The sequence below is a fragment of the Cibotium barometz genome, chromosome 43 (genome assembly GCF_041138505.1).
Source record: "Cibotium barometz isolate CiBa-2024 chromosome 43, ASM4113850v1, whole genome shotgun sequence".
In the NCBI taxonomy this organism is placed as follows: Eukaryota; Viridiplantae; Streptophyta; class Polypodiopsida; order Cyatheales; family Cibotiaceae; genus Cibotium; species Cibotium barometz.
The window spans coordinates 10225057-10237010 of record NC_141088.1 but is presented as its reverse complement, the minus strand read 5'-3'; positions in this window follow the sequence as shown (position 1 = coordinate 10237010).

Genomic DNA, 11954 nt, shown 5'->3' with positions numbered 1-11954 from the left:
TTCACCAAAGGATGGAAATAACCTTCCATAGGCCAAAGTATGGTAGCTCAAGGCTCCAATGTGCATTCAAAAGTCATATGATCAAAAGATACAAATGAAGATCCATGAGCCCATGCCCATGCCCATGCCGTTAACTAAAAAGTTCCTACTTTATTACAAATTTAGGTAACTGTTAATAGGTGCAAAATCTGTAGTAGAAAAAAACATAGAAAAAAATGCCTTTTTGCCATTAGCGCTCCCCTTCAACAAGACAATGCTTAGCAAATGCTCCCATCATCTCCTTTGGTCTCTATTGCTTATTGCAAAGACTCCAAAATGATTTCAAAACCCTAACCCACATAGAGCAGCAAGCAGCAACATTCCACACTTTTGTTTTTCTCCAATCTTTAAAATCTTTTCACATCGATTTGCCTACACCAACATTCACTTGTCCAAGGTTCTCAAAATACTAAAAATTTATCATTCTTAGCCCAAATCTTGCCCATTTGATATCTAGTTTATTTCCAAGATCCCGATGGAAATGAGTGCTGCCTAAATCAGAGTCTCTACAAACCTAGGTATCTCAGCTTAAAGTGTTTCCATGCTTGAATCAAGATTTTCGATGCTTGAAGTGTTTCCATGCTTAAATCAAGATTGTCAAGAAAGTGAAAAAAGTTCAAGAAAATCAAGAACCTTTGCATGACATGAAAATGATACTTAAATTCGCTAGAATTAAAGCCAAGAGCTTTGATACCAATTGAAATGGAGAATCACTTATGCAAAATATGAAAGCTAAGATAAGGGAAAGTAGAACAATCACCATGAAAGTTTGCATGTAGTTAAGATGATAATCACATACAAGTTTATGATGCCTAAGTGGTTTTGCCTCTCACCATGAGGATGGAAATAGCCTTTCATAAGCTAAATGTGTGTAAACCAAAGGCTCCAAGATTGTTTGAAAGATAATATGTCCAAAGATCCTAATAATGGCCCATGAGTCCCCTTCTATACTTGAGCCCATGAAACATAATCCCTAAACCTAACTAATGAAGTTGCTACTTCATTACTCTCTCTCTCTCTATATCTCTCTCTCTCTCTCTCTCTCTCTCTCTCTCACACACACACACACACACATACATTTAAAAGTAAAAAATAATAATAATAAAGTTTTTTTATCTTTCTTCTCTTCCTCTCTCTCTCTCTCTCTCTCTCTCTCTCTCTCTCTCTCTCTCTCTCTCTCTCTCTCTCTCTCTCTTTCTCTCTCTCTCCTTTTTATTTTTAAATTTAAAAAAATAAATAAAAATAAAATAAAATAACGGTTCTCTCTCTCTCTCTCTCCTTTTTATTTTTAAATTTAAAAAAATAAATAAAATAAAATAACGGTTCTCTCTCTCTCTCTCTCTCTCTCTCTCTCTCTCTCTCTCTCTCTCTCTCTCTCTCTCTCTCTCTCTTATTTATTTATTATTATATTTTTTAATAGAAGAAAAAAAGAAAGAAAAACCTAGCTTACCCCTACATGTTGTCATTGCCTACTGCTGCCATTTGCCAAGCGAAAGCCACAAAAACAACAACAGAAAACAAGAAAAAAGATATTTGGATAGGAAGAAATTTGAGCTATTGTACAGTGTGAGGACCGAGGGGGTTTCGCTTTTTGATGCTCATACGGTCATGACACATTATAGGGGACGAGATTGACCTAGAAGATAGTGCTTCAAATCACCCCGAATCTTCATACCAACGGAGCACAGGATCAGTGCACATCTTTGGGAACACAACTAAGTCATCGCATGTGGGTGGTGTGAACAATGAATCTACAGATACATCATCAAGTGAGAAGTCCATGGAAGAAGCAAGATATGGAAGAGGCCACCATGTTGAATACACCACTACATTTAAGAGTATGGTAGATATAAATCGCTTTGCAATGGGATTATTCAAACATAATCCAATGCATCGTGAGAGAGGAAACACAAGCACGGATTTACAATCCACCAAGGGGTATCGGACCCTCACATTCACACACTAGAATCAAAGAGAAGAGGGGCTCCCCTCCCCATAAATAACACACCGAAGTCTAGAGTTACACAAACCTGACACAATCATGATAAGAGAACCTTCATCAGTTCTTATCGAGCCCTCTACAAGAAGAGTGGCCAAAGAGCTTAATTTGTATTACATGAATGACAAAGACCTCAAAGCTAATAAATGGAACAAGCATTCTAGACACTGAGTATAGAGAAAGAATGGTTAGGTATAACACTGAGGCTCCATTGCCTTCATCTCTAGCAAATTACATTAATATGTTGTTCTAACATTACATTAAGATATGGGAGGAAATTAAAAACTAAACCCTCAATTAGGGGCATTTGAATTTCCAATTTCCTCAAACCAAGGGGCATAGTATGTGGAAGAAAACTTTGCACTAGATATGCATGCTAGTGAGATCAACAACATTTTGAGGTTGGTGAACCCTCCACGAGATCACAAGCAATTAGTCAAACAAGAGCTGCATATTCCATGGTGGATGTGGAAAACTTGTCGGGATCTCTAGAGTTCCTAGCAAAAGCAGCTCGGACTACATGCACAATTGGAAGAAGAGGCTCGACAAAGCAAGGGAAAGGCCAATCAAGGTATTCCTCTAGCAACCAATGTACCTCAAGAAAATGTCATTATAAGAGAACCACAGATAATTGTAAGACTTGTCCTAGGAAGAGGATGAAGGGGATGAGGGAAAAATAAACAGCATTATATAAACCCCTATGTTGACCATGCAAGACCAATTCCTAGAAACCATGCATGCCCTACAATGAGGCCATTAAAGGACCATGGTGTTCCACCACCCGAATATCATTATGCTGCACCACCAATGGTTACACCAATAATACTCTCCGTAAAGTCAACACCTAATGATCTTTTGGGAATGGCAAGAGAAGTAGGAAGGGCGTAGCTATCAATTTTGTAACAACAAGAGAATTGAGAATTAATCAAGTGAAACCAATTCACATTGCCAAACTAATGACCAAATTCACAAGTAATGGTGATCTCATCCAACATTTAGAAACGTTTGAGCAAATTTATACGACCCATGGGAATCTCAACAACCTTATCGAGGTTTGTACCTTCATTCCAACCTTAGAGATGGAAGAGCTAGACAATGGTATCATGGTCTTAAACTCAAAGATCCATGTTTTAAAGTCTCTTTTTGTACTAGGGTTTACATAGAGTGGTTCATGTTGGAGTGCAGCAATAAAATTGAGTAATTTGAAACCAAACTAGTGTGAATCAGTTATAGATTATGTATCGCACACCAAGCACCTTAACTCATATTTGCAACCATGGGAAAGATTGGGTGGAGAATAAGGTCTACAGAATAAGAAGTTGCATTATTATTTGGTTCTCAAGGACCCAATAACCTTTAAGGAGTGTTTCCGAATGGCAACAATCAACATGGATGATAATATGGGGAGATGGAGGAAGAAGTGAGTGAATCTTTTATTCCATCAATTACATCTAAAATAGATACATTAAACAGAAATGTCTCTATGGCAAATGCAGATCAATGAGCGGGACATATGATTTTAGAAGAGTTTAGTAATGCTTTGCTCAAGAAAATCAAATTTTGTGAGATGGTAAATCAAGACCTCTATCCAAGACATGAGTTAGTTTATTATGCTATATCTCGTTGAACCACACAAGCACAGGGTGTCTACATTTGAGGGCTAGTCCTCAACCGTGTATTGTGCACATTGCCAAAGATACATCAATCATGACACCAACCAAAGCTATAGTCAACGTAACCCACAAGTACAAAATTATAAACAAAGACTATTGCATGCCCCTCTCCTGAGTGGCAGATATTACTCCTACTACCTACTCCTAATGCTACGCAGGCAGCACAGGCTGTAAATGTTGTCTAACCAATACCTATTGGCTAAACCAAAGGGGAGTAATCCATCTTCTTGTGTCACACCTCTCCCACTGCATGTTCTAACTTCATAGCCAACTATTCCAAGAATAACACTAATACAAGGCAAGTGGCTATTCAAGAGCATCCAAAATATGAGGTTTTTGAGCCTGAGGAAGTTCAATACATAGAAACTCCTAAACCAAGCTCCTAAATGGTACATGACAAGTATTGGGAGCCAATTCTGATCTATTATCAAGCAAGAAATTTAATTAAGACCACAAACATGAACAACCTCATGCAAAGACAACCCTTGCAATGTATAATTACCAAGGTCCACATAGGATTGCTAAGTGTCCACCCCAGACCTCCTAGGTTCTTAAATAACCTAATACTAGCCCCCTGCACTTGTGCAAAATGCTATGAACCTTGCACCTATGTGCAATGAGTGTGGAGTCACTCATCTTTACAAAGATTACCCGCTCAAGGAAATTTGCATTGATGATTGAATCTCCTATCTCTACAAGTTTGATCATTTTGAGTGTTAGCAACAATGGAGTCATCCAAGCAATTCCATTAAATGTTGTTACCAGAATCCAAGCAAAATAAAGGGCTATATACAAAAAGAATTGGACATCTCAATCCTTAGCTCAAGAACAAGATCCTCAAGGAAAGGAAGGGACTAGAAAAAAGACTACTTTCCCAAAAGGCTACGAAGAGTGAGGCTATGAAGAGTGCCAAGCATTGCTAAAATGATAGGTAAGGGAAAAGAGATTGTCTCTATATAAAGCTTTTCTAAGGATTCAGATATGGCATAATTTTCCTCTCAATAGTAAATCAACAAGCTACTAATTCTAAAAAATAAAAACCTTGTAAATGTAGCTCAAAAAAGAAAAACAACCCCATAAACCTTTGTAAATGTAACTCCAAAAAAGACAACCCTGTAAATGTAGCTCCAAAAAAGACACACAACACTCCAAGAAAACTTTGAATACTCCAATCCAATTATTAAAAAAGAGCATATCAAACTGGCACAACATTTAGTCAAACAATTACAAGAAGAAACTTGAACACGTGACTAAGTATGAGCCACTTATACCCCAAGAGACTGAGGAGATCCATGATCCATTAGAGCCTATGCAAGAAGTGAATCCACCTTTAACATTGGAATGGTTTGGAAAAGAGGCCATTGATTTACCAACTGAGGACCCCTTGAACCCAACCTAAGCTCTTCTAGATGCAAGGTTTAAGGATATAGAAGAAGGCTCGGACAAACTTCCCATGGGACAAGGCACACTCTTTTCTGTATAGGTTACAATTTCTTCAGTGAATACAAAGATCCACATATTGAAACCATCCACCAAATCAGTGATCCATGGCATTTCCTTCTTATGTAATTGCTAGGTCTAGCCCATCTCCTAGTAGTGAGTCAAGATATAGACCTCGTGATATTACAGGGTTGACATCATTCTTATCTTCCCAAGTATAAGTTCCAGTAGGATCACTCCTATAAGGAAATGTGCATCTATGGAAGGATTTAAAAGATTGGATGGAGAGTAAATTGTAAGCCAAAGTGGATGAGTGAGATGATGACAATGATGATGGGACAAGCTCAGTCGCAAAATTACCAATGAATAAATTGGGCTAATGCTTTAAGAGTGATGACCTAAATATAGTTTTACCATTCATGTACAAAGGAAAACAAGAAACATCAATCCTAGATGGTGTCATTGGTGTTAGCATTGTTACTAAGAAATGTTGGGAGTCATGGGGAAAACCACCCCTTGATCGCACAAACCTAATAGTGAAACTTGCAGATGGGAACACTTCCAAACCCATGGGAAACTTGCAGATGGGAACACTTCCAAACCCATGGGAATTCTCATTGAAAACCTTGGGAATGCACTTCAAACACACACTTGTAGTCATGAATTTTGAAAGCTCGAAATTGTATAACATGATTCTTGGATGTCCTTACCGATCAGATCTATTTGTTATATAAGGAGGGTACAATTTGGCTTTTCTCTTTTGCATGTGGGATAATTCTCCAGTCTTATCACATTCTCTCTAGCTCTCATGTCACCTCAAATCTCAATACCTCCCCTTGATGGTGACTTGACCTATCTTTGAGGCTTAGAGGTCATCTCTAAGAGTGAGGTCCCTCCCCTTGATAGAGACTTGACCTATCTTTGAGGTCTAGATGTCTCTTCTAAGAGTAGGGCTACAAATTTTGGCTATTTCTTCTACCTTGGCTACATCATCAGTGCCAATGGGTAGGACATACAATGTTTTTAGAGGACAGTCTTGGAGCTAGAGGCATCTTGAATTGTGTTTTCTGCCACAAAGTGATCTTCTTCCATATAGTTGTTTTCTTGATTCTGTTTAGAGTAGCAATGTTCTTCCAAGTGCCCAATACTTCCACAAGCATTATAAATTATTTTTTGCTTGTTTTTAAACAACAATTTACAAAGATGTGACCAAACTTGCTAAAGTGATTACATCTGACAGTTTCTCCTTTTCCAACATACAAACCACCTTGACTCATTCTCCTTGAGTGACTTTTGATGTAATTTTGAGTTTATACTCGTGAAAGTAGTGAAGACTCAACTTCAATTAGAGTTTTGTCGACATTCTTGATTGTGGACACAAGAACATCATAGGGGATTTTGTCGATGCTGTTGAGGAGAACTGCAACTACTTCATCTTCTTCTTTATTTTCCCTATGCTTAAGTGCCTTTAACTTGTTGATGTGAGCCGCCATTATGTCAAATTCTTCTTTGTCCAATCTGTAAAACTGCATCAAAAGGCTAATCTTGGAGCTCTTGGTTTCACTTCCAAAGACCTTGTTGAGTTCCTCCCATGCCTACTTGGCATATTTTATCCTTGTAATGTGATGTATAACTTCATCTCCCAAGCTCTGAGCTATTATGCCAAGTGCTTTGTGATTGTTGAATGTGTAAGTGACGTGCTATCACTATCTTCACTAGGCTCAATTAGATCCCATAGCCCTTTTGTCACCAATGTGTACATGGTTTTCATGTGCCAAGTGTAAAATCCATCCCCATTAAACTTATTTTGCTCTAATGTGTCTCTCCATCATGTACAAGGGGGTCTTACTGATAGTATCGGTAGTGTCTATCCCTTTTTACAATATGCGATGATGCAATGCAAGAGAGAGATTATTTATGAGATAATGCTTACATGCCCAACAAGTGTGAACACCAAACCCCAATTGTGTGTGAGAACACCCTTACAAAAGTCTTTTAAGACCTTAGTTTTTTTTAAATTACAACCTTATCTTGAAGCAACGGCCGTTGCTTATTTCTTGCTCGTCTCTCTGCTCTTCACGAGCGACAGCCATGTGTCTTCATTTGTTAGTGGACGCATTGATTTCTTTCTCGTCTCTCTGCTCACAGTGGCCATGTGTCTTCGTTTGTTGTTGGACTCGACTGTGCTATTGCTCTTTTCTACGTCACTGCTGCACTCGGTGGCCTACACACTGCTTTGTCTCTATTCTATAGGCCGGTGATGAATCGTTTCTTGGATGTGCACTCTGCATGACCTCTTGCAATTGTGTGGTGGCCTACTAGAGACTATTGCTATACTGGTGCACTGATTTTGTAGGTTCTTGAACTTTGTCCAGCAGCTCGATGCTCGCCCTTGGTATTGTTTGGCTCCTACTCAATGTGCTTGATGCTACTACTGCTTTGTTGTTGCACACAAAGCTAGAGTCCCCTCCTCATTCATGCCATTTTTACTGCAAGGTCTTGCTTTATTGGGAATGCACTACAATCCTAATGGAGCATGGAAAAAGAAGAGAAATGGAATCCTAAAAAATTCTAAATGATTGCTAATCACTTTCTAAGCCCTAATTAAATGCTAATGAGTTGAACCTAAGCTAGGAGAGCTAGACCTAAGCTCTAATATCATGTTAAAAGCATGGATCAAGCTCTTACACATCCTAATCACACACTAATCTACTCTAATGATATTGCTAATCTAAGGTGGGTAGAAATGAAGAACACTCATTGTGAGTGTGTGCTAATTAAGATTAGACTCAAGTTTAGTTAGGTTACAAGATGGAAACTTATACTCATAAAAAGACTTGAGATGTTGTGCTTGTATTCCATTGTTGGAAATGTCCCCCTTTTATATAAGGAGAGAACAATTTGGCTTTCTCTTGCATGTGGGATAATTCTCAAGTCTTATCACATTATCTCTAGCTCTTATGTCACCTAAAATCTCAACACGAACACCACAGTGGAACATTGTATTTCACGTCATTGCTCACCAGCAATGACTCAAGGATAAGATCACACTCAAGAAGGGATGTATGTTAACCATCCGGTGGTTAACATGGGGTCTAAGGGCTTTAAAGGCTCAATACAATTTTGACTCATTTTAGCCTTAATTCCACTCATAAATGCAATATAAATGGGCTTTAAAGGTTCAATACATTTTGACTCACTTTAGCCCTAATTCCACTCATAAATCCAATATAAATGTATTGGTTGCCTTGTTTTTTTCATCTTTTATTGTTTATAAGAGCAAAGCTAGATCCATAAGGCTTCCCACTATGTGCTCGATTGTTCAAGGAGAAGAGTTACTAGGGTGTAGAGATCGAATCTTTGTTTTGGGCACTCTAGGGTGGACACACTTACTCTTAAGTGTGGACAATGTATATAAGTCAATTTTCTCTCATAATACAACACACTCTCCCATTAGTCTATGAAACTCTAGACTTGCTTTTATTAAGCTTATGCATGCTCATTCTCAGCTCTCTTATTAATTGCTTCTACACGTGCTTACTTACTTACTTATGTGAGAAAGTGAGAATTAGAGGAGTAGAGAGTGTCAAAAGGGCTCTTCACCAACCCCTCTTCCTTCAAATTTGGTGTGGTGAGACCGCACAACTCTACAACCCATGGAGAAGTAGTAAATGGCTATTTCCATCACAAGGTACAATGGCTAATGGAACATCCAAGGTGCAATGGCTAATGGAACATCCAAGGCGCAATGGCTAATGGAACATCCAAGGTTGCCTAAGCTTCAGCCTTGGAGAAAGTAGCTAAAGAGCTTAAGGCGCAAGCCCCAAAGGTTGTAGTAGCCCCTAAAATGGCTAATGAACTCGAACTAAATGTCCAAAAGAAGAAGGCCTCAAATTTTTTTAGCATGTATAAATGTAATTCACAATCAATTAACAAGGACAGCAACATCGTGATGCCTCCCTTTTGAAGACAATGAGCGATCCTAACCATCTCTTCCCCAAAGAGAAGAAACCCATTGATTATATAAACCTTCTGAAGAAGAAACCCATTAATTACACAAACCTTCTGAAGAAACTCAAGGAATACCCCAACCTCATGTTGAATGAAACAAGCCTAGGAGCTTCTGAGAAAGGTGCAGGTTGAATTAAAGCCCATTCTTAAAAGATACAAGCTAAATTAGAGCCTATACTCAAGCAAGTAGTTGAGTACGAACCACCAATCCCACCTAAACACCAAAGCCAATCATAGAACCTATGAGAGAACTTGAGAGCATTTTTGGTCTTTTCACCTAAGATGGTGAAACATTTAAGTCCTGGAATACATGTAAATGGCTTAAATGGGTCTCATTAAGATAGTCTTTGGGTCTCTTTTGTATCATTTGGGTGAAAAATGTAGACTCGCGGGGTGATTAGGGTTAGGATTGAGTGGGAATACCCTTACTCTACCTTTTTTGTATAAATACCCCCTTCTTATGAATGGAAGAGGACACCACATATGGTTTGGCTCATTTGCTTCTTTTGTCACTCTTTCTCATGTGTTAGCTTAGCACTAGGTTTTGTTTCGCTTTGTCTTAATCTTCATTAGAGGTTTATGATATAAATATACAAGGAGTTTGTCACATGGAATCATTGTTGCATACTTCATACCATACTTTGCAATATGTCTTTATGAGATCAACGATCTTCATACAGCTAAATTTGAACAATTGTCACCCAAGAGTAGTATCTCGCATCCATCCAACATAAAAATTTAGTTAGCACCAAATAGTTCGTGCAGGTGTGGTTGTACTCTAGCGCCAAGAGGAGAAGCAGTAGTGGCCGCATCATCGTCAAGTGCAAGGAGTTCGAGGTCCAAGGATAAGCTAATGAACCTTGCAAGAGGCTGACACCAGGAAGAGGAACGGCAAGGAAAAGGCTCCGATAGCTCCTAGAAGCAGCAAAGTTTCATCTTTCCAGTAAATTACTTCTAAGTTGATCGTATAAAACTACATATTATTGTATGAATAAGTACTTGAGATATCAATAATATATATATCACCAAAGGTTTGGAAGTTATTGAGTGAACTCTATATTCGAGGTCAATTAAACCTTAAGAAATAAACGATGGTCGTGATATAATGGCATGAGATCAATGCTTAAATGGTACAATGACAAAAAGACACGAGGTTAATGGGAACCGAGCCTCATTAATGTGCCCCAGAAGGGGTAGCACAAGTAACCCCCATTTTGGGTGGGTCCTCTTTAAATTATTGAAATTCTTTGTGTCTTAAATAAAAAACAATGAGGACAATAGTGTTGTTAGGGTTATAAGGATATCTTCTAGGTATGTCTAAAGAAGAAATCTAGAAGAGCATATTTGGCTATGTGTATTACGAGATCAACCATCTTTCTCAAAGAATTGCAACTAGATTTTATTACCCAAGGGTAATTGCATCCATCCAACATTAAAAAAATTAGTTAGCACCAAATTATTCTATTGGATTTGCATGTTCTACCCAATTGCCATCCATGTCAAGGCAAAGCTTGCCCAAATATTTAATTTTTGCAAGTCACAATAACTTCATCTAGGTTTTCTTTGAAAAGTATGGTTGTCTAGTACCAAGCTTTTTTTCTATGATTTTATGGAGCAGCGAAAAATAGTGAAAATAAATGAATTTATTTCTTATGTATAAAATTTTTTGGGAAATGTGGCCATCGTGCTTTGGTATTATTCAAATCGTCATGCAGTTTAATCCAACTAACTATCCACTCTTATTGGCCCAAAATTAAGCTGGGTAGTCCACATGAGTATGTAACGTCCATCAAAATTAAAATCATACTCAGCCCAAAAACTAGCCAAGCTGATGATAACTAGGAATAGCTAGCTAAAAGCAGATTGATGTTAGTTCCTAAGTCGTGATGCTGGTTCTTTTATCACTATGCCGTGATCATTCATGTCCTTGCTTAGTTTGTTTATGAGTCAACGGAGCTCATTTTGGTCATAGAAGAATAGCGCAAAGGTTTTCTGGATAGTAATCCACTGAAGGATTCGTGATCTATAAATTATGGAGTTGATCATAGAGTTCAGCTACTGGCCAGCAGCCTTGGCTATTGCTGCATGAGATGTAAAGTAGAATGAGTATGAAGAAGCTATGGAGCTTAATCGCCAAGCAAGTGTCCTAGAAACTCTAGGTAGGAGCTATGGAGTATGAAGTTATGGAACATAATCGCCAAGCAAGTGGGTGACCTACATAGCATGTAAGCGAGCAATGTTAAGTAAACTAATACTAAGGCTAGTAAATTCCATAGTGGAATAATCCTAAGGGGCCAGCTGGTGAATTGGACCTTTAAAGTCAAGGCTGTGAGTGTGAGTGTGAGTGTGAGTGTGAGTGTGAGTGTGAGTGTGAGTGTGAGTGTGAGTGTACTAACGTTTGATAAAAGACCCCAAGGGACTATCAGACCTAGAACATCCATGAAGTGATTAAGTCATCGAAAAGAACCCAAAGGGACTATAAGACCTAGAACCTCCGTGAAGTGACTAAGTCATGGAAAAGAAGGAAATAAAATAGTCCATTCTACATTTCAAACAATAGTCCTGAAGGTATTGGGGGAGTCACTATGTTGGAGGATGCATTCATGACCTCGTACAAATATAATGGACATTTGTCTTGACTAAACCTTGACCTCTTGTGCAAGCCCTATATCTCTCTGTCTTCATTGTCATCCGCAGCCCAAAAAATGGTCCCAATAGAGCTGCATGTTTGAGTCTACTTGCAATAATACTATATAGTATGAGTGCGCAAGTGCAAGGGATCAAAACAAATC